The sequence below is a fragment of the Asterias amurensis genome, chromosome 2, assembly GCF_032118995.1.
Source record: "Asterias amurensis chromosome 2, ASM3211899v1".
NCBI classification, from domain to species: Eukaryota; Metazoa; Echinodermata; class Asteroidea; order Forcipulatida; family Asteriidae; genus Asterias; species Asterias amurensis.
This window is the reverse complement of record NC_092649.1, coordinates 22,193,024-22,215,793: the sequence shown is the minus strand read 5'-3', so window position 1 is coordinate 22,215,793 and position 22,770 is coordinate 22,193,024. Positions and strand designations below refer to the sequence as shown.

At 38.6% G+C, this 22,770-nt stretch overlaps 1 long non-coding RNA gene across 2 annotated transcripts; it reads left to right on the top strand.

Annotated features, from left to right (window-relative positions):
* The first annotated feature begins 296 nt into the window (after nucleotides 1–296).
* On the top strand, nucleotides 297–5,758 carry LOC139933904 (uncharacterized). 2 transcript variants are annotated; one of them, XR_011785650.1, is made up of 3 exons: nucleotides 297–356; nucleotides 2,169–2,369; nucleotides 2,971–5,758. It is a non-coding gene; the product is annotated as an uncharacterized lncRNA (long non-coding RNA). The 2 variants fall into 2 exon arrangements; XR_011785649.1 differs by lacking the exon at nucleotides 297–356 and adding an exon at nucleotides 582–636.
* The last annotated feature ends 17,012 nt before the right edge of the window (nucleotides 5,759–22,770 follow it).

Genomic DNA, 22,770 nt, shown 5'->3' with positions numbered 1-22,770 from the left:
GAACAAGGCAAATTGACTGGAGCTGGACTTGCAAGTCCTGCTCCCGTAAATTTGTCCTTGTTCAAACGCCATTTCTTTTTTTATATGCCCTTGCAGGAATCGTTCGGAATGAGACAGATGTGTTGGAAGATGTGAAGGGAGGCATTCCATCAGGGCCTCATGCAATGGCAGCTTAAGTGGCTCAAGCCCCTAAAGTGCTATTTGATGCCATGAAGCTTTATTGTAGTGAAATCATTGCCTGATGGCAAGTTGCAGATAGAGACGCGGCCTGGGAAGCATAGGAGAATGAGATGTTCAAAACATCTTCAACTGTGTGTATTCTGCTCAGATGTTGTCTAGCAACAAGGGGCACTCAGGTAATACTGCCAAGAATTATTATTACATTAGTAAAAATACTTTGCTAAGGTTGTCCCCCTGGTGGAAGAGCCCATTATGAGTGCATACTTATGAGTACACTTCACTCTACTGACCTGTAGAGCGAATACTACAATTGCATTGTTCCCTATGCCGGCAGGCAAAAAGCTAAGAGTTTTACACACAATAGCGCCCTCAAGAGTCCTATCCCCAATGCCCTGTGACATGCGCACCACGTCGGCAGCCTCTCTTTCTCTTAGCCGGCAAAGGCAGCGGACGTAAGTAAGTGATTGTCCGTATTGGGGTAGATTCTTTGCCCCTTTTAGCTATAATAAGAGTGTAGTTTAGCAGCTATCCTATAGCAGGATAGTCTGTAAGTGTTGAGAATTTCTAGTAGAGTTGTTGAGAAATTCTAAAGTGAGATTTAATAAAATATGAGTTATAAGAAATTGGGGAGGACAGGGCTTGTCGACGTAGGGGGGACCTACATCCCTCCGAGACAGCCCAAGTCCTTGGGGGATTGCGACGGTGACATTACGTCGACGCCAAAGCTATCTCCCAGTCAGCCCCCTCAGCCATCGCCAGCTGCCGGGGCTGACGGATCTGTAACCGGCCGAGCGGGGGACCTACGGTCTCACCGTCTCTGCCTGGATCCCCCCGACAGCAGGGGAAACGCCCCGGTAAGGCCAAAAAATTGCCTAGTATCTGGGTGACACCCAAGAAGGGACGAGTTGGTAAGCTGGACTCCACTACGAGGCTCGCCCCATCGATCCCAGGCCAGCCAGCGGTGCACGCACAGCCAGAGGGGGTACCCCTCCACGGCTCGGTGCACCCAGGGCTGAGTACATGTACAGGGTATGCACAGCCGGAGAAATTACCTCTCCACGGCTCGGTGCACCCGGCCCCCCACAGTGCACACGCAAGTACCGCGGTGCCCAGGGATGGCCTTTTGTATCGCTGCCCTGACCAGGCAGCCTGTGCTATCGGGCTCGGGGCGCTGGCGGTTGCCAAGGAGATTGGCAACGGGGTACAGACCCCCTGGGGCCCCGTCGGATCGCTACGTTCCGAAAGGTCGGCCTCCACTTCAGGGTTTACCCGCTGCTTGGGTATTCCCGCCCGGCAGCCGCCCTCCGATACTACATAGGACTTTGCTTTGGGGACGCCCCTCCAAAAAGGGCAAGAAAGCCCGCCCTCGAGTCCCAGCTCAAGCGGCTCTACCTCCGGTTGTCCCCACCGTGACAAACGTCAAAAGGGTGGGGACCCGATCTCGAGGGAAGAATTTTTAGAAGCTTTTCACACCCTCGCGGCCTCAATTACGGGTCGTCACGAGGGTGGTGGACAAGGCCCGTCTGACTTAGCCACCGAACTGGTGCCCCATAGTCAACACGGCCGTGGGTGGCTTGCACTGGGCCAATGGGGACTCCCCCACACGGCTAGCAGTGCGCCAGATTCTCCCCTCACAACCGCCCGCTAACCCGTACGTTCAGGGGCGTGTGGCTACCACCCAATGGGACCCCCCCCCCCCCCCCCCCCGGGGGGCCCGCCTTGCATCAGTCTGCACCCGTCGGCGGCCTTTGAGTCTGACCACGGGCGCCGTGATGAGGCCGGTTCAGAATCCCGTTCCTCGTTGACATCTCGTCCCTCCGACTCGACCGACTCGGCCAATGAGGAGGACGAGCTGGTCAGCTCCATCCAACGGTTGCCAGTCTCCGGACCGAGCTACGCTTGGATCGTCGACCGTTTCATTGGAGAGTGTGGTGGAGAGGCGAAGTATTGTTCCTAACAGCAGAATGTTTGTTTTTGTTTGCTTGCAGGGCTCGATAAGCGACTCGAGTCAAAAGGCTGCTAGAGCGTTGTATGTAGTCTGTTACATGCAGTCACGCCTTGGATACTTCATCAACCTGAAGAAGAGCCAATTGCAGCCGGTTTCACGGATGGTGCATTTGGGTCTAGGGGTTTGTTGAAACTCCCTATCTTTCTGGATCCCGGATAAGAAGAAGTGCTCATTCGCCCGTGTAAGAGAGGACATGCGTATCTGTTTTATGAAAAATAAAAAACAAAACCAAATAATCGTTATGTGGGATTTCTTGAAAATTTACAAGGCAGAAATACAATCTTGGAAGGTTTGACGTAACACCATATAATGACAGTCTTTCTGTGAGTTGGCGTAGTTTTGAAAAGAACTTTACAGGAGTTAATGCAAAACCAGAACAAAAGGAGTCCACATGCAACAAAACCATGGGGGCAGGTTTTCTTTATGTCTGATAGAAAACCTGACCTGACCTTATAATAAAAACAGAAAGACGGTACTGGAATTTATGCTTTAAATCTTTCTTTTTCCGGGGGTTATTTTGTAATTCCGAAATCCTGACCTTTTGCCCTTTAGTTTCAAATGGACAGGTTGCCGTTATTGTTAATCCCTGTATTCGGCTCAATGAGATGTTAAGTATGAGTAGTATGAGTAGTAGATTGTTATTATAAAAACATAAGTAAGTTCAGCATGTTTCCACAATAATTCTGATGGTTGGAAAGTCTTGATTACCTACTGAGTTGTGGTAACCAATATTTTTTTTTATACAAGTGATTTTTTCTTATTTGAATTTTTTATTTGTGCAGTACTTTGATAACATCTTCAAGGTTATGGCTCCTGAATTGACTGCAAACTTGCAAAGGTTTGGATCCCCATTGGGAGAGAAGAGATCAGGTGAGGAGGGCAACTCGAGGAATGTGCCCCCCCCCCCGTTACTTTTTAAGCTTGATGCGGCCATGGACTGACACTTCACTCCCAAAACTCAGTGCATGCATGAAGGACATTCACCAATGGGCGACTACGAACAAGATGCTAATTGCCGCAAAAACAGTGGGTTTTTTTTGTTTGTTTTTTTTCATCAAGATTTTTGAAACAGCCAAATCACTTTCATCATAGTTGGAGATGTAAAGTTAATACACTCATCAGAAGCAAGAAATCTCAGTGCAGTCATGGATGAACATCTATCACTGAAAGCCCATGTCAACATCCTATTATGCTTCTCTTCAATGCCTGCCATCCGAAAGATTTTATTTTTTATTTAATTTTTTTGAAAATGATGATCCACACAATTATGTTGTACCTGGAACTTGTTTGGTTTTTCTTTTTGTGTTGTTGACCTAACACAACCGACAAGTTTGTTGAAGCAAACTTTTGACTCATCAAAATGTTGAACCGTTTTAGTTCAGAAAGTAAATGGAAAACCTCACAGTTTTGAAGTACATGAGTTTATTATCCATTACTTTTATTCCACTACTTTAAAAGTTATTCTGTCCAACCAGGTCTATGTCATAAAAAACTCTTCCATAGCCTAAAATAGGTCTCCAAAATGTTTAGATAAAATTAATGAAATCATTGATTGTGATTGAAATTGTTGAGTTTGAGATGTGATGATTTTTAGCAAGACAGTTTTAATAACAAGTAATGAGCCTGACAATTGAATGTTGCCTGACACTCCTAAAGGGACACTTCGTTTTTGAGTTGGGTGTTTTTGGCTTTAGAAAGTGCTTGCTATGAAGTGGATGTGGTTGCAAGTAGGTTTTAAAACTAGAAATTAACGATCCACACAAATAAACCTGAAATGGTATTTGCATGGGATTGCAGTGACATAGTCTGCCATTTTGTTGAAGCAAATTCTAGACTCCTAAAAAATGGCAGACTATTTAAAAAGTACACAAGTAAATGGAAGTTTTGACTAAAGAAAGAAAAAAAAAAGGAAGTAAAAAAAAAAAAAAAACCACAGTTTTGATAGTGTAAATTATTATACATTGTACACTACATGTACTTTCAAAACAGGTTTCCAACCAGATAATAACAAAATATTACATAACATGAAAGACAGTGGATACTATCTGTGGGTTAATTCTCAAAATAATCATTAGCATATGACCTTACTTGGTAACTAGTAATGGGGAGCTGTTGATAGCTGTTGTTTTCAAGAAAGAAGTAGTTTTGCTCAAATTTGATTTCGGTACCTGAGATTTTGAATTTGAAGTCTCGAAATCAAGCATCTGAATGCACACAACTTCGTGTGACAAGGTGTTTTTTCTTCCATTATTATCTCGCAACTTTGACGACTGAGAAAGAAGTAATTTTCCTCAAATTGGACTTCGGTACCTCGGATTTATAATTTGAGGTCTCGAAATCAAGCATCTGAATGCACACAACTTCGTGTGACAAGGTGTTTTTTCTCTTATTAGTATCTCGCAACTTTGACGACTGATTAATCTCAAATTTTCACAGGTTTGTTATTTTATGCATATATTGAGATACATCAAGTGAGAAGACTGATCTTAGACAAATTACCAACAGTGTCCAGTGTCTTTAAAGGGACATGTTGGCTGTTTGTGGCTTTAGAAAGTGCCTGCTATGAAAAGATTGTTGTTAATATGTTTCAAATTGATTGATCCACACTACCTGGAAATTGTTTGGTTTTCTGTTTACCCTCTTGATCACATTCTGTCATTTTGTTGAAGCAAATGCTTGACTCCCCAAAATGGCTGACTATTTTAGTTCACAGAGTAATTGGAAAACCTCACAGTTTTGAGGCACATTAGTGTAAATATTGATACCCTACATTTAAAACATGTGTCCAACCAGGGCCAAAATTTATAAAGCTGTTATACAGAAAACACTGTTGACAAATTACTTTGCTAATACAAGTATAATTGAGTGGGGCACCTAAGTCACAACAGTGTGAAACTTAAAGGAACGTTACAGAGCTGGGAGACACAAAAGTCACAGAAGATCAAAAATATGAATAGCAAAACTGTGTGAGGTATTTATGAATGTTGAATTACATCACATGCCAAAAGGGACATGTATCATCTGGGTTTAGTGTTTTGTGCTCAAGAAAGATATTGCTATGAAAGAATGAATATGGTTGGAAAGATGTTTCAAATTTAGTAAATAATGACCCACATAAATATACCTGAAAATTGTTTAGTTTTCTGTTTATACCCTCTTGAACTGTCTGCCATTTTGTTGAAGCAAATTCATTATCTAAAGAGCCAAATTTTAAAGCAATGTATTTCTAAAAGGCTTTAATAAATATTATTTGTTGAAAATTGAGATGAATTTACAAAATACAAATTTTGATTTTGAGTACTAATCCTGACCTTCTAATTGAAATAGAGAAATGACGAATTGTTTGAGTGTGTTTTGTCAAAAGCATGTATGATTTTGCATGGATTCTTTGTTGCTCTGCAACAGAAGGGGCTTAAATTTGTTTGAGCCAAATGATCAAAGAATGCCCCCGACAACTCTTCATATTTCAGTGTCTTTGATGATTTTCACTTTTTTTATTTATTTGTTGTTGTCCACTTGTTGTAAAGTGTTCTGTGGAGATTGTGTAATAAAATAAACAAAGTTCATTGATTCTGTGAATATGGTGTGCGGACATAATTTTATGTTTTTCTTATGATAAAAGCCAATTTTATTTAGCAGCCTCCTTGCAATAAGCCACTTCGGAATGTCAGTGGCGCATGTCTGTTACTGTTGACAACGCATTTTGTCTATCTCCCTTTATCTTTTGGCAATACTTTGTCTATCTCCCTTAACCTTTTGACAACACTTTGTCTATCTCCCTTAACCTTTTGACAATACCAGTGGGTATTGTCAAAAGGTTAAGGAATAAAGACAAAATACGTTGTCAGCAGTAACAGACATGCGCCACTGACATTCCGAAGTGGCTTATTCCCCATTGGCCACTAGCACCAAGGTCTTCTTCTCCCCGCAATCTGAACCACAGCAGCCAGAAAATGGGTGTTCTTTGACTAACTTTTAATTTAAAATTGTTGATACGATGGTTTAAAATTAAACTCGAACACATGATTAGTAAGAAGGAGCAGTGGCCCAGTGGAAGGGCTCCCGACTCCATACCCAAAGGTAGTGGGTTCGAATCATGGGTGTTCTTTTACTAAGTTTTAATTTCAAATTGTTGTTACGAAGGGTTAAAATTAAACTCGAACACATGATTAGTAAGACGGAGCATTGGCCCAGTGGAAGGGTACTGTGTTACTAAGTTTAAATTTGAAATTGTTGATACGAAGGTTTCAAATTAAACTCGAACACATGATTAGTAAGAAGGAGCAGTGGCCCAGTGGAAGGGCTCCCGACTCCATACCCAAAGGTACTTGGTTCGAATCATGGGTCTTTTGTTTACTAAGTTTTAATTTAAAATTGTTGATACGAAGGTATAAAATTAAACTCGAACACTTCATGAGCAAGAATGAGCAGTGGCCCAGTGGAAGGGTTCCCGACTCCATTCCCAAAGGTACTGGGTTCGAATCATGGGTGTTCTTTTACTAAGTTTGAATTTAAAATGCAGAGTTCTTTTGATTGTTCGAAACAGTTTCTATTGTAAAACAGAATTTCAGAAGCTTTATACTGTGAAACTTCTCAGATTCAACACATAAATACATACAGTGTACCTACATTGACACATTAATTTTAACTTAAATGTAGGGGCATGCATGCATGAGGGTCTGCACGTTTATAGCCCAGTGGCAGAAGTTTGTGCAGTAAAGACAAGACAAGGCAGTACCATAAACAGGTTCACAGGCAAAATATTTCTTGGAACTATCCGTTCAATTGTTTTAATACTTTATAAATGTAGTTGTATACAATAAAATATGAGTTATAGGAATTTGGGGAGGACAGGGCTTGTCGACGTAGTACGAAGGTTTAAAATTAAACTCGTACACATAAGGAGCAGTGGCCCCGTGGAAGGGTTACCGACTTCTTACCAAAAGGTACTGGGTTCGAATCATGGGTGTTTTTTTTTATTAAGTTTTATTTTCAAATTGTTGATACGAAGTTTTAAAATTAAACTCGATCACATAATTAGTAAGATGGAGCAGTGGCCCAGTGGAAGGGTTCCTGGCTCCATAACCAAAGGTACCGGGTTCGAATCATGGGTGTTCTTTTATTAACTTTTTATTTCTAATTGTTGATACGAAGGTTTTAAATTAAACTCAAACACATGATTAGTAAGAAGGAGCAGTGGCCCAGTGGAAGGGCTCCCGACTCCATACCCAAAGGTAGTGGGTTCGAATCATGGGTGTTCTTTTACTAAGTTTTAATTTCAAATTGTTGATACGAAGGTTTTAAATTAAACTCAAACACTTGATGAGCAAGAATGAGCAGTGGCCCAGTGGAAGGGTTCCCGACTCCATACCGAAAGGTACTGGGTTCGAATCATGTGTCTTTTTTTTTAGTAAGTTCAAACTTGAATTTGTTGATACGAAGGTTTAAAATTGAACACTTGATGAGCAAGAATGAGCAGTGGCCCAGTGGAAGGGTTCCCGACTCTACACCCAAAGGTACTAGGTTCAAATAATGTGTGTTCTTTTACTAACGTTTAATTTAAAATTGTTGATACGAAGGTTTAAAATTAAACTTGAACACTTGACGAGCAAGAATGAGCAGTGGCCTAGTGGAAGGGTTCCCGACTTCATACCCAAAAGTACTGGGTTTGTGTGATCGGTGTTCTTTTACTAACTTTTAATTTAAGATTGTTGATGAGAAGGTTTAAAATTAAACTCGAACACATGATTAGTAAGAAGGAGCAGTGGCCCAGTGGAAGGGCTCCCGACTCCATACCCAAAGGTACTGGGTTCGAATAATGGGTGTTCGTTTACTAACTTTTAATTTAAAATTGTTTATGAGACGGTTAAAAATTAAATTCGAACACATAATTAGTTAGAAGGTGCAGTGGCCCAGTGGAAGGGCTTCCTACTCCATACCCAAAGGTACAGGGTTCGAATCATCGGTGTTCTTTTACTATGTTTTAATTTAAAATTGTTGATGAGAAGGTTTTGAATTAAACTCGAACACATGATTAGTAAGAAGGAGCAGTGGCCTAGGAGAAGGGCTCCCGACTCCATACCCAAAGGTACTGGGTTCGAATCATGGGTGTTCTTTTACTAACATTTTAATTTTAAATTGTTGATACGAAGGTTTAAAATTAAACCTGAACACATGATTAGTAAGAAGGAGCAGTGGCCCAGTGGAAGGGCTTCCTACTCCATACCCAAAGGTACTGGGTTCGAATAATGGGTGTTCTTTTACTAACTTTTAATTTCAAACTGTTGATACGAAGGATTTAAATTACACTCGAACACTTGATGAGCAAGAATGAGCAGTGGCCTAGTAGAAGGGTTCCCGACTCCATACCCAAAGGTAGTGGGTTCGAATCATGGGTGTTCTTTTACGAACTTTTTATTTAAAATTGTTGATACGAAGGTTTTAAATAACACTCGAACACTTGATGAGCAAGAATGAGCGGTGGCCCAGTGGAAAGGTTCCCGACTCCATACCCAAAGGTACAGGGTTCGAATCATCGGTGTTTTTTACTAAGTTTTAATTTCAAATTGTTGATACGAAGGTTTAAAATTAAACTCAAACACATGATTAGTAAGAAGGAGCAGTGGCCCAGTGGAAGGGCTCCCGACTCCATTATCAAAGGTACTGGGTTCGAATCATGGGTGTTCTTTTACCAATTTTTAATTTAAAAATTGTTGATACGAAGGTTTAAAATTAAACTCGAACATATGATTAGTAAGAAGGAGCAGTGGCCCAGTGGAAGGGTTCCCGACTCCATACCCAAAGGTAGTGTGTTCGAATCGTCCGTGTTCTTTTACTAAGTTTTAATTTAAAATTGTTGATACGAAGGTTTTAAATTAAACTCAAACACTTGATGAGCAAGAATGAGCAGTGGCCCAGTGGAAGGGTTCCCGACTCCATACCCAAAGGTACTGGGTTCGAATCGAGTGTCTTTTTTTTAGTAAGTTCAAACTTCAATTTGTTGATACGAAGGTTTAAAATTGAACACTTGATGAGCGAGAATGAGCAGGGGCCCAGTGGAAGGGTTCCCGACTCCATACCCAAAGGTACTGGGTTCGAATAATGGGTGTTCTTTTACTAACTTTGAATTTAAAATTGTTGATGAGAAGGTTTAAAATTAAACTCGAACACATGATTAGTAAGCAGGAGCAGTGGCCCAGTGGAAGGGTTCCCGACTGCATACCCAAAGGTACTGGGTTCGAATAACGGGTGTTCTTTTACTAACTTTTAATTTAAAATTGTTGATGAGGTTTAAAATTAAACTCGAACACATGATAAGCAAGAATGAGCAGTGGCCTAGTAGAAGGGCTCACGAATCCATACCCAAAGGTACTGGGTTCGAATCATGGGTGTTCTTTTACTTACATTTTAATTTCAATTTATTGATACGAAGGTTTAAAATTAAACTTGAACACTTGACGAGCAAGAATGAGCAGTGGCCCAGTGGAAGGGTTCCCGACTTCATACCCAAAGGTACTGGGTTTGTGTCATCGGTGTTCTTTTACTAACTTTTATTTTAAAATTGTTGATGAGAAGGTTTAAAGGAACACGTTGCCTTGGATCGGTCGAGTTGGTCTTTGAAAAGTGTTTGTAACCGTTTTTTATAAAATGCATATGGGTAGAAAGATGTTGTAAAAGTAGAATACAATGATCCACACAAACATGCATCGAAATTGCGTGGTTTTCCTTTTACCTTGTCGACTAACACGTTGGCCATTTACGGGGGTCAAAATTTTGACTCCCATAAATGGCCGACCATGTTAGTTCGCACAGTAGAAGGAAAACCACGCAATTTCGAGGCAAACTTGTGTGGATCATTGTATTCTACTTTTAAAACATCTTTCCAACCATATGCATTTTATAAAAAAACGGTTACAAACGCTTTTGTTTTGACCAACTCGTCCGATCCAAGGCAACGTGTTCCTTAAAAATTAAACTCGAACACATGATTAGTAAGCAGGAGCAGTGGCCCAGTGGAAGGGCTCCCGACTCCATACCCAAAGGTACTGGGTTCGAATCATAGGTGTTCTTTTACTAAGTTTTAATTTAAAATTGTTAATACGAAGGTTTAAAATTAAACTCGAACACTTCATGAGCAAGAATGAGCAGTGGCCCAGTGGAAGGGTTCTCGACTATATACACAAAGGTACTGGGTTCGAATCATGGGTATTCTTTTACTAAGTTTTAATTTAAAATTGTTGATACGAAGGTTTTAAATTAAACTCAAACACTTGATGAGGAAGAATGAGCAGTGGTCCAGTGGAAGGGTTCCCGACTCCATGCCCAAAGGTACTGGGTTCGAATAATGGGTGTTCTTTTACTAACTTTTAATTTAAAAATGTTGATATGACGATTTTAAATTACACTCGAACACTTGATGAGCAAGAATGAGCAGTGGCCCAGTGGAAGGGTTCCCGACTCCATACCCAAAGGAAGTGGGTTCGAATCATGGGTGTTCTTTTACTAACTTTTAATTTAAAAATGTTGATATGAAGATTTCAAATTACACTCAAACACTTGATGAGCAAGTATAAGCAGTGGCCCAGTGGAAGGGTTCCCGACTCCATACCCAAAGGTACTGTGTTCGAATCATGGGTGTTCTTTTACTAACATTTTAATTTCAAATTGTTGATACGAAGGTTTAAAATTAAACTCGAACACATGATAAGTAAGAAGGAGCAGTGGCCTAGTAGAAGGGCTCCCGACTCCATACCCAAAGGTACTGGGTTCGAATCATGGGTGTTCTTTTACTAACATTTTAATTTCAAATTGTTGATACGAAGGTTTAAAATTAAACCTGAACACATGATTAGTAAGAAGGAGCAGGGGCCCAGTGGAAGGGCTTCCTACTCCATACCCAAAGGTACTGGGTTCGAATAATGGGTGTTCTTTTACTAACTTTTAATTTAAAATTGTTGATGAGAAGGTTTTAAAATTAAACTCGAACACATGATTAGTAAGAAGGAGCAGCGGCCCAGTGGAAGGGCTCCCGACTCCATACCCAAAGGTACTGGGTGCGTATAATGGGTGTTCTTTTACTTTAAAACTTTTAATTTAAAATTGTTGATGAGAAGGTTTAAAATTACACTCGAACACATGATTAGTAAGAAGGAGCAGTGGCCCAGTGGAAGGGCTCCCGACTCCATACCCAAAGGTACTGGGTTCGAATCATCGGTGTTTTTTACTAAGTTTTAATTTCAAATTGTTGATACGACGGTTCAAAATTAAACTCGAACACATGATTAGTAAGAAGGAGCAGTGGCCCAGTGGAAGGGTTCCCGACTCCATACCCAAAGGTACAGGGTTCGAATTGTCGGTGTTCTTTTACTAAGTTTTAATTTCAAATTGTTGATACGAAGGTTTAAAATTAAACTCGAACACATGATTAGTAAGAAGGAGCAGTGGCCCAGTGGAAGGGCGTCCGACTCCATACCCAAAGGTACTGGGTTCGAATAATGGGTGTTCTTTTACTAAGTTTTAATTTAAAATTGTTGATGAGAAGGTTTAAAATTAAACTCGAACACATGATTAGTAAGAAGGACCAGTGGCCCAGTGGAAGGGCTTCCTACTCCATACCCAAAGGTACTGGGTTCGAATAATGGGTGTTCTTTTACTAAGTTTTAATTTAAAATTGTTGATGAGAAGGTTTAAAATTAAACTCGAACACATGATTAGTAAGAAGGAGCAGTGGCCCAGTGGAAGCGCTTCCTACTCCATACCCAAAGGTACAGGGTTCGAATCATCGGTGTTCTTTTACTAAGTTTTAATTTCAAATTGTTGATACGAAGGTTTAAAATTAAACTCGAACACATGATTAGTAAGAAGGAGCAGTGGCCCAGTGGAAGGGCTTCCGACTCCATACCCAAAGGTACTCGGTTCGAATAATGGGTGTTCTTTTACTAAGTTTTAATTTAAAATTGTTGATGAGACGGTTTAAAATTAAATTCGAACACATAATTAGTAAGAAGGTGCAGTGGCCCAGTGGAAGGGCTCCCAACTCCATACCCAGAGATACAGGGTTCGAATCATCGGTGTTCTTTTACTAAGTTTTAATTTAAAATTGTTGATGAGAAGGTTTAAAATTAAACTCGAACACATGATTAGTAAGAAGGAGCAGTGGCCTAGTATAAGGGCTCCCGACTCCATACCCAAAGGTACTGGGTTCGAATCATCGGTGTTCTTTTACTAACTTTTAATTTAAAATTGTTGATGAGAAGGTTTAAAATTAAACTCGAACACATGATTAGTAAGAAGGAGCAGTGGCCCAGTGGAAGGGCTTCCGACTCCATACCCAAAGGTACTGGGTTCGAATAATGGGTGTTCTTTTACTAACTTTTAATTTCAAACTGTTGATACGAAGGTTTTAAATTACACTCGAACACTTAATGAGCAAGAATGAGCAGTGGCCTAGTAGAAGGGTTCCCGACTCCATTCCCAAAGGTAGTGGGTTCGAATCATGGGTGTTCTTTTACGAACTTTTTATTTAAAATTGTTGATACGAAGGTTTTAAATTACACTCGAACACTTGATGAGCAAGAATGAGCAGTGGCCCAGTGGAAGGGCTTCCGACTCCATACCCAAAGGTACTGGGTTCGAATCATCGGTGTTCTTTTACTAACGTTTAATTTAATATTGTTGATTAAATTGTTGATCGAACACTTTATCAGCAAGAATGAGCAGTGGCCCAGTGGAAAGGTTCCCGACTCCATACCCAAAGGTACAGAGTTCGAATCATCGGTGTTTTTTTACTAAGTTTTAATTTCAAATTGTTGATACGAAGGTTTAAAATTAAACTCGAACACATGATTAGTAAGAAGGAGCAGTGGCCCAGTGGAAGGGTTCCCGACTCCATACCCAAAGGTACTGGGTTCGAATAATGAGTGTTCTTTTACTAACTTTTAATTTAAAGTTGTTGATACGAAGGTTTTAAATTAAACTCGAACACATGATTAGTAAGAAGGAGCAGTGGCCCAGTGGAAGGGTTCCCGACTCCATACCCAAAAGTACTGGGTTCGAATAATGGGTGTTCTTTTACTAACTTTTAATTTCAAACTGTTGATACGAAGGTTTTAAATTACACTCGAACACTTGATGAGCAAGAATGAGCAGTGGCCTAGTAGAAGGGTTCCCGACTCCATACCCAAAGGTAGTGGGTTCGAATCATGGGTGTTCTTTTACGAACCTTTTATTTAAAATTGTTGATACGAAGGTTTTAAATTACACTCGAACACTTGATGAGCAAGAATGAGCAGTGGCCCAGTGGAAGGGCTTCCGACTCCATACCCAAAGGTACTGGGTTCGAATCATCGGTGTTCTTTTACTAACGTTTAATTTAATATTGTTGATTAAATTGTTGATCGAACACTTGATCAGCAAGAATGAGCAGTGGTCCAGTGGAAAGGTTCCCGACTCCATACCCAAAGGTACAGGGTTCGAATCATCGGTGTTTTTTTACTAAGTTTTAATTTCAAATTGTTGATACGAAGGTTTAAAATTAAACTCGAACACATGATTAGTAAGAAGGAGCAGTGGCCCAGTGGAAGGGTTCCCGACTCCATACCCAAAGGTATACTGGGTTCGAATAATGAGTGTTCTTTTACTAACTTTTAATTTAAAGTTGTTGATACGAAGGTTTTAAATTAAACCTGAACACATGATTAGTAAGAAGGAGCAGTGGCCCAGTGGAAGGGTTCCCGACTCCATACCGAAAGGTACTGGGTTCGAATCGTGGGTGTTCTTTTACTAAGTTTTAATTTCAAATTGTTGATACGAAGGTTTTAAATTACACTCGAACACTTGATGAGCAAGAATGAGCAGTGGCCCAGTGGAAGGGTTCCCGACTGCATACCCAAAGGTACTGGGTTCGAATAACAGGTGTTCTTTTACTAACTTTTAATTTAAAATTGTTGATGAGGTTTAAAATTAAACTCGAACACACGATTAGTAAGAAGGAGCAGTGGCCCAGTGGAAGGGCTCCCGACTCCATACCCAAAGGTACTGGGTTCGAATAATGGGTGTTCTTTTACTAACTTTTAATTTAAAATTGTTGAAGAGACGGTTTAAAATTAAACTCGAACACATGATTAGCAAGAATGAGCAGTGACCCAGTGGAAGGGTTCCCGACTCCATACCCAAAGGTAGTTGGTTCGAATCATGGGTGTTCTTTTACGAAGTTTTTAATTAAACTTGTTGATACGAAGGTTTATATATATTACCACAAAAATTAGTATGTTAGTGACCTATTTTATAGACCTTGCTTGTATTTTAGAACTGGGCTGTTATCGTGACTTATTTTTGTGAAAAATTAAAGGAACATTACAGAATTGGTTTTGCTAGCTAAAAAGTTGTTGTCAGTGTCAGCACTTTATGTATCTACCACAAACATAAACTGACAAACCTGTAGAAGTTTGAGATCGATCCGCCATCGGAGTCACATGAAAATAGTGACAAAAACAACTAAAAATTTTGCATTGCATCTAATGCAAAACAAAAATGAATAAAACTCTCACTGAGCGATGAACTCCAAACGCGAAATTAGATTATTATTACTCATCAAGTATGACATTTCAGACAAAAATATTTTAAGGTATGTTTTCTACCATCATCATCATTAGATCGTGTAGATTTTATGTAAATCTGTGATCTTCAGGAATTGTTAGAAATTGTGATGCAAGTTAAACAATAAAATAGCAACACATTGTATTAAAGGAACACATTGCCTTGGATCGGTCGAGTTGGTTTTTGAAAAGCGTTTGTAACCGTTTTTTATAAAATGCATATGGGTAGAAAGATGTTGTAAAAGTAGAATACAATGATCCACACAAACATGCCTCAAAATTGCGTGGTTTTCCTTTTACCTCGTCGACTAACACGTCGGCCATTTATGGGGGTCAAAATTTTGACTCCCATAAATGGCCGACCGTGTTGGTTCGCACAGTAGAAGAAAAACCATGCAATTTCGAGGCAAACTTGTGTGGATCATTGTATTCTACTTTTAAAACATCTTTCCAACCATATGCATTATATAAAAAACGGTTACAAACGCTTTTGTTTTGACCAACTCGTCCGATCCAAGGCAACGTGTTCCTTTAATTAATCTTTATTGTTTAACACTTTATTTTGTAGAAAACAAAAAATTCTATTTCTACTTTTCGTTGCATTTATTTTAAATAAATAAGACCTTTTTTAATACTTGGTTTAGGTTTCACTGGGTTTTCAATGTTTAAAGGCACTGGACACCTTTGGTAATTTTGTTCTCACTAGTTGTATTCTGACACATGCATTTATAGCAAATCTGTAAAAGTTTTTGACTGAATTGGTCAGCAAAGCAAAGGGAATTATGACAAAAATCTTTGTTTGCACACATTTGTGTGTTTAAGAAAAACAAATTCTCAAGGCCTGAAGTCTTTGAATATTTGAAAAATACATCGGAGGTAACCTATTCTCACAATGTTTGATACTATCAACAGCTCTCATTGGTTTATGTTAAGTAAGGTTTATGCTAACTGTTATTTTGAGTAATAATCAACAGTGTCCAGTGCCTTCAGGCTACCCTAAAATCTTTATAAGCTTTATTTGGTTGAGCTGTTTTAATTTTGCTTCAAGATTTGTTTTAGTAGTTGGCTTTCTGAATAAACTCCAGCAACTTAAAGAATCATTACAGAACTTGGTTTTGCTAACAAAACCATTGCTGGCAATGTATTATACCACAACTGACTCTTTGTAGAAGTTTGAGATCAATCTGCCATCTGGGTCGAGATAAAATTGTGAAAAACCAATGACAAACTCTGCATGACATCGACTACCAACCAAAACTTCATAAAATGCTCACTTTGCGGAAATTGTTTTTATTTTAAATTTACTCATCAATATGACGCTTCAGACAGGAGCACTCTGTATAGCATAAGTTGCAAGTTCCTTAAATGCAATAAGTCTCATTCGACTCTCATGATAATTTGTTTATGTTTTCTGCCATTGCATCAATGCCACAATGCCACTGATTACCTAATGTACCATTTTGTGGGTAAAACTCCATGTCAATATCAGTTACGGTAGCCTTGTTCTTTTTGTCTTGCCTAAAAAGGCGCACGATACTGCACAATCTTTGAGGTATCCATGGTACCACATTGATTCCCAAAATTGCAACAAAGATTTTTCATCATGTACTCTTTATTTTACTTATCAAGTAAGAAAACCTGAAGGGAAACTGACTTGGTAGATCTTAAACAACTTAGGTTTGAACAAGGAAAAGTTTACTGGAGCGGCCCGCTTCAGTACATTTTTCTTTGTTCAAGCCCCATTGCTTTATTTTACTTACATGAATCATGGACAGTTAGACAATCAAAGATGTGCGAGAAGATTTGCGAAAAGATGGGCAGGGAGGCAGCCCAGCAAGGCCTAGTGCACAGGATGTTCAAGTGCCTTCTGATGCCAAGAAGCTTTTCTGTAGTGAAACCCTTTCAATCATCACGCAAGACACACATGGCAATGTACACTCAAGTTTTTTTTCTCTTCTAGATTTAATTAAGTTGAACAGTTTTCATTAAAATGACCTAGTTGTGGCACATTGAAGCCAACTTTGTGCGACTGCCTTCTACACAAGTTTGGCAAGTCATTGGTGTCTTTAGGTATGCATGAATTTAATCAGCATTATTGAAAAAGCTTATTGCCTTCATGGAAGAAGTCGTTCCCAGTGGTGTATATTTTCACTGTGCAACTATTTCCCAGAATACCTAATTCTTGATCTTAACCCCTGGAACTTTGAGTTTGAAACATCCTATAATGGATAGCTGGCGTGCTAGGCTAAAAAATTTTAGCAGCATTGATTTCAGTCCTTTTTGCTTTCCATTGTTGACAACTTGAAGCCGCAATGTAAGCTGCCTCAATGTTTTGTGCAAGGGGAACGTCAATACCAAAACCTCATGTATTATGTGCCCATTTGTACTCTTGGATGTAGAGAAGAAGTGTATGTAACAGTGCATGTCATCTCACAGTCTTTGATTTCACATGTAGTGCATAATGAGAAAGGTATTAAAGCCACTCTGAATTTCATAACATATTTCTATCGATGTTGAAATCGGTTTGAGTAATTTTCTAAATTCTGAATGTTGGTGTTTTCTTTGCAGGTCTACAAGAGACATGACCTGAAAAGCTCATAGTAGAATGAGAAGATGGAAAACCTCTTCAAATGTTTAGGTTCTGCTCAGATTTTGTTTGGCGATGAGGGATGTTCAGGTAATACTGATTTGAATTATCATGACAACAATGACCAATGGTCCATGTATAAAAAAATACATTTATAACAGGACTGAAGAATGATCCATATCGATATATAGTCGATATAAATTGTGTTTTTTCCTTCTTTTTTGGAGAACAATATATTTTACTCCACAAATAATACGAACAACAGTTACATATTATAGATAGCCTTTGATTTGGACCCTTTGCGTTTTGTATGTGTAAATGTAGACTGAGGTAGCTTCAAGATGATATACAAGTAGGGGGTATGAGAAATCAATGGCACATGTGCAATTACCAAACCACATAATAAATGAAAATCTTTTTGAAAAACAGAGGGGTTTGATCTTAATAGAACAAAAGCCACACTCCTGTCAGCAAAAAAAATAATAATAAAAAATTCCACCCTTCTACATGGAAGAGCGTATTAAGAGTCAGTTCAGGTAAATAGTTGACATAGTTGCTCACGGTCAAAAAATGAATTTTTTTTATACTTTGTGGGTGGAAGGGCCTTGGGGTGCAAGTAAACAAAATTGCATTTTCAATTCTATATATAGCCCGTTGCCATGGTTACGGCTCATTTTATTTTTTTTGCCATTTTAGGTCGATTTTGGGGTCTGAAAAACTGGTTTTTAGCTCATATTTACAACTCCACCCCACCAAAATGCAATATTAATTCAAAAAACCTTTTATATCACTACAAAGTATCATCCTTGGCCTTCCTTGAGAAAAAAAATTATTGCTTTAAATATCACCCTTGTGCTATTTTTGCACCATGCATTACAGTATGTTTTTAGAACTTGCAAAATCGACATTTTTACCCTATTTTTGGACCCCAAAATGTCAACTTGCCAGGGGTCTCAGAAAATTTTCCTTTCGTCTGTGATTAGGGCCAACATTGGTCTTTCCATATCTGGTGTCAAAAACTTGGGCAATTGTATCCTGTTGGGCCAGTACTGCCTCAAAACTAGACTTTTTTCCCCAAAACATGAAAAATGCCTTTTTAAGGGTCTTTCCACATAATATCGACATACGTGTCCATGGTAAAAGAAAAGGAATATTTTTTTTTATACTTTGTGGATGGTAGGGACTTGGGGTGCAAATAAACAACATTAACATTTCAAATCATAATATAACACGTTGCCATGGTAACAGTTCATTTGTGTTTAGGCCACTTTGGGCCGATATTGGGGAATGAAAAACTGTTTTTTTAAGTTAATATTTACAACTCCACCCCACCAAAAAACAAAAATATTTCATAAAACCTTTTACATCACTACAAAGTATCATCCTTGGCTTTACTTGAGACAAAAAATATTGCTATAAATTTCACCCTTGTGCTATTTTAAGAACGTGCATTACAGTATGTTTTTAGAGCTTGCAAATTCAACATTTTTACCATATTTTTTGCCCTCAAAATTCCATTTTTTCAGGGGTCTCAGAATATTTTCCTTTCGGTTTTGATCAGGGCCATAATTTGTCTTTTTATTTCTGGTAAGAAAGACTCGGGCAATTGTATCCTGATGTAACAGAACTGTCTCAAAAATAGACCCTTTTCCCCGAAAACATAGAGAAATGCATTTTGAAATATTTGCTTCATTTTGAATTTATAACATGAAAAAGTTAGCTATAATTCCATCAATCTGGCAGCTTTTTATAAGCACTTTGTAGGTTTAGTGCATTACCAAACATTGATCAGGACTTGTTGATGACCTAAATCTTATAATTTGCCCCACCCCGGCCCTGGCCCAATCATATTTCTTGACATTGCATAAAATAAAATAACAGTTTTGCGAACAGCGCCTTTTTTTTTGAAAGTCACATTTTTTAATTCCCCTTGCACATCAAGAAAGTTTGTACTGTCTTTAATGTTTTGTTGGTTCTCGGAATATTTCCCTTTTTGTTTTGATTGGGCTATCATTATGGTTTGCATGTCTACTGGGGAGAAACACTTTGGTTTATTGTATCCTGTTGTGACACTTCTGCCTCAAAAATGGTAATTTTTCCAAAAACAATTAAAAATGCATTTTGAAGTTATCCCTTAGTTTGAATTGATAAAAAACAAAAACGAGCATGCTTGTTAAAAGAATATGGCACTGTTTCCATGCTCTTTAAGCCACTGAGTTCTTGTTTTGTCATAACTACTTTACCTAGTTGTACAGGTATGATTCACATTGCAAGAAGAGAAGTAGTGCGGTGAGCAATCTTTACTGTCCTTGTCTTTACATGGCCTTATAACAGTCTTCTTGGTCCCCTGCCCGCTACCGAACTAAACATTTTCATCCCATTCAGAACAAAGAGGCTCTAAAAGTGAGCAAGTACTGTATCCAAAGTATCTAACCATTTAGCCGCTGTACCGCCCAGCCGCATTATAGCGATACACTGTATGCGGTATGAGGAAACCTCGCTAGCTTGTGTTTGTAGAAAAAAAGGAACATCAAAAGAAAACTCGATAGTCATTAGTAGGTCTACGCATTTGTTAATATATCTAGTTGTTATAGATCGTTATTAATTCTCCCTTCACAGTTGACTTGTCAAAGCTAATGATGATGAAATAATTTAGCTCTTACGAAAAATAAAACGCTCATCAGTAAACAGGAAACTGTTCATCATTTATGATGATATTGTCGAAAATAACGCTTTCGCATTTAATCAGTATGAGCATTGAGCCAGACAAAAGCCTTGAAAAGCTATTGTGTTCATTTTATCCGTGCACAAAAGTATTCGCCATAAAAATTACCGTGGCCGTTTAACGAGAGGCATTTATTGTTCCCATGAGAACTTTTATACAAATATTACCGAAAGGGTAAAAAATTGTGCATACACATTAAGCCTTGGCTATCTTTTAAAATTTGAACTATGATTCCAGTAATTTACTGCAAGACTCTTGAGAAATTGGATTTCAGCAAACTCGGGCGGTGCAGGGACTAAAGGGCTAAATGGCCATTCACCTGCTTTGGCCTTCTGTAAGCAGTTCCCCCATCTATGGTGGGGTTCCTTTCAATTGTACTGTTGCAAACAATAAAAGAGTTGGTTTATTTAACGTGATAAATAACTCAATGTGATAAACAACTCAACGTTCTCAGAGACATATATAATAATTATGAATTAGTAAGATAGTGAATGGAAAAAATATCAAACTAGCCTGAATAGACTTTTGTCACTGCAAATGCATCTTACTTATTTATGTTCAGCAGGTGCAAGTTTTTACAACTTCTTTCAATGTTGTTTCATTAAAGGAACACGTTGCCTTGGATCGGTCGAGTTGGTATTTCAAAAGCGTTTGTAAACGTTTATTAAAAAATGCATATGATTAGAAAGATATTTTAAAAGTAGAATATAATGATCTATACAAGTATCACTCAAAAACATCTTTCTAACCATGCATTTTAAAACAAACCGTTACAAACGCATTTCAAAGACCAACTTAACCGATCCCAGGCAACGTGTTCCTTTTAAATAATCTCTTACGCTCATCTTGCAAATCGTTAGTATCATTGTTTTTAATAAGATCTTGGCAAACTTTTCCAACACTTTTAAGCGGGCTTTTTAATTTCCCACGTTTGTGTTGGACATGATTGGATGCTCCAAACCATCTGCCGCAAACACAGAAACTACATTGTTTATGATCTCTATCTCTAAGAAAAACCAGTTTTTCAGACCCCAAAATCGGCCTAAAATGGCCAAAAAACAAAATGAGCCGTAACCATGGCAACGGGCTATATATAGAATTGAAAATGCAATTTTGTTTACTCGCACCCCAAGGCCCTTCAACCCACAAAGTATAAAAAAAATTCATTTTTTGACCGTGAGCAAGTATGTCAACTATTTACCTGAACTGACTCTTAACAGTTCATACTGTTGTAAATCTGTTCTGGTGGCTGTTATCCTTGCTCATCACAGAAATTTTTTAAAAATCCAGGTCAGTTAAGTTGATGTTCAAATATTTTATTTGCAGATATGGTTAAACAGAGTGAGATATATCTTCATGTTTGATGGGAAATCAAGCATCATCATTATTTGTGTCATGGTCGGTTCTGCACTTAAGCTTGCAAGAAGAAGATTGGAATCAGGTCAGTGCATTGTATCAATGAGAATGGGTCATTTTTATTTTTTATGCATAATTTACATGATGTTGTTAAATGGACAATGCAATCGCCACAGAAAACATAATATCAAAGATATCATGAGAGGCGTTATTTGGAGATGATGGAATCTCCTTTTGTGTGTATGTTGGTGAAGATAGAGACTATACATTCGTCAGAACCCCTGAAGAATGTGCCTATGAATATCATGAGAGGCGTTGTTTGCCAATATTAGTTATGGTAGCCTTGTTCTTTTTGTCTTGCCTTAAAAGGCGCACAATATGGCACAATCTTTAGGGAATCCATGTACCACATTGATTCCCAAAATTGCAACAAAGATTTTTCATCATGTACTCCTTACTTTACTTATCAATTAGGAAAACCTGAAGGGAAACTGACTTATGGTAGATCTTAAACAACTTAGGTTTGAACAAGGAAATGTTTACTAGAGCGGCCCACCTCAGAACAATTTTCTCTGTTCAAACCCCATTGCTTTACTTTACTTGCAGCAATCATTGAGAATGAGACATTTATAGGATGTGCGAGAAGATTTGCGACAAGATGTGCAGGGAGGCAGCCCAGCAGGCCTGATGGAAACACTGTTGAAGAGATTCGAGCCCTTAAAGAACCTTTTGATGCCAAGAAGCTTTTTTGTAGACACACAAGTTGCAGTCCTTCGAAAATTTAGGTAAACACAATTTAAGTTTTCTTTAACGTTCCAGGTTGTGTATGATTTTACTGTCCTTGTTTTTTAGAGAACTAAGGCCTTGTGTACTATCAAATTTTGCCTAAAATGTTTGAAAGGGTAAACTGTAAAACTTTGCTCTTAAAAATTACAGTAATTTACTGTCAGCTGAGTTGCCAGTAAGTAACTGTGATTTTTACCGGCATAAATAAATTTTAAAACAAACAAGTAAAAACAGAGTTTGGAGTTTTAACACATTTCTATTACAGCACAACTAGCCAACTTGACGTAAAGTGATTTGTGTGTAAACGGATTTTGTACAGTATGCAGTTCATTTAATTAGGCATATTGAAGAATATTGATGTAAACACACTGCTTACTGCATGGATGTTTTGTTCAAGCTAAATCACACAGCAGGTGAATTATTTTACAAAGATGTAACAGAAATGAGACAAACTCAGCTTCTTTGTGTTACCTGTGATCATCACTTGTCTAATCCATACAACGAAATTAGTAAAGGATCTTTTTCAAGTACA